The sequence below is a fragment of the Formica exsecta genome, unplaced genomic scaffold (assembly GCF_003651465.1).
Source record: "Formica exsecta isolate Colony F162 unplaced genomic scaffold, ASM365146v1 scaffold302, whole genome shotgun sequence".
NCBI classification, from domain to species: domain Eukaryota; kingdom Metazoa; phylum Arthropoda; class Insecta; order Hymenoptera; family Formicidae; genus Formica; species Formica exsecta.
Window position 1 is genome coordinate 89,039 of NW_021850279.1, and position 1,107 is coordinate 90,145.

The window sequence follows — 1,107 nt, forward strand, 5'->3', positions numbered from 1 at the left end:
AACATTTTTTAAGTAAATCGGGTATGCTCTATCGAATGGTGATATTTTCAACTTTTGATTCCGACCGGAAATACGCCATCCTGACCGGAAATTGAATTTTTTGAGGGGAACATAGTACTTTTTATTACAGATTCGAATTGTACGTGAAAAAATAAGAAACTTTTGTATCAAACGTTTTTTCTGAAAGTGCCTCTGTCAACCTTAAAATTGACCTTGAAAGTAACTGTGATGAAATTATGAACTTCAAATGTTCCTGTGGCGTAACTAATAACAGTTATTCCGAGAACAAAGTTATGGGAACCAATTAAAAAACGCAGTAAACAGTATAACTTAACCCAAGAGTAAGAATATTACATGTAACCCCTATTCCTCCAACAGGAAAACAAATGAATGTGAAAAACGAAACGACAGGAGAAAAAACACAATTGAAGATCGCAGAAACAGTTCAAGTGACAAAACAAATTAATGCTGTGGTGCTCTGCATACGGTTGTGCAGCGACCGGCAAACCGTACGCGGCACGCTCAAACTATTCAATTTTTTTAACTATGATATACCCTTCCGATCGTTTTGAAAATTAAATATGTTATACTAGATAAGTCAAAGATTTTTTTAGTAAAAAATGGTAGTAGTATCTCAAGTATACCCCATAAAAAAAAATTGAAAATATTTTGAAATTTTTTTTTCAACCGGTTTTTTTCGAAAAAAAATTTTCATAATTTTCTTCAAACATCGCACCATTAAATCCCATAACATATTTTTTTTTCATCAAAATCGGTTCACCTATTGAAGAGAAAACTCGTTTTTTCGATTTTTGATTTTATCCCCATAACTCCCATACAAAATTTTTTTGAGATATGATCTTTTGCGGAATTCATTCTTACATCACTGCCAACTTATGGTAAAAATCTCGACGAGATTCGTGCGGGGGGAGCACACACATACTTATCCTGCTATGCCCTTTATTATCTATGATGCAAGCTCTAGATATAAAAGTCTATTTCTTATTTTTTTTATATATTTTAAACTTTTTAAATTCATTTAATGCATTTTTTCAAGCTGTGGAAACTAGAATACATTTATTGCAGCCAAAGTCAGTAGAACTTTTA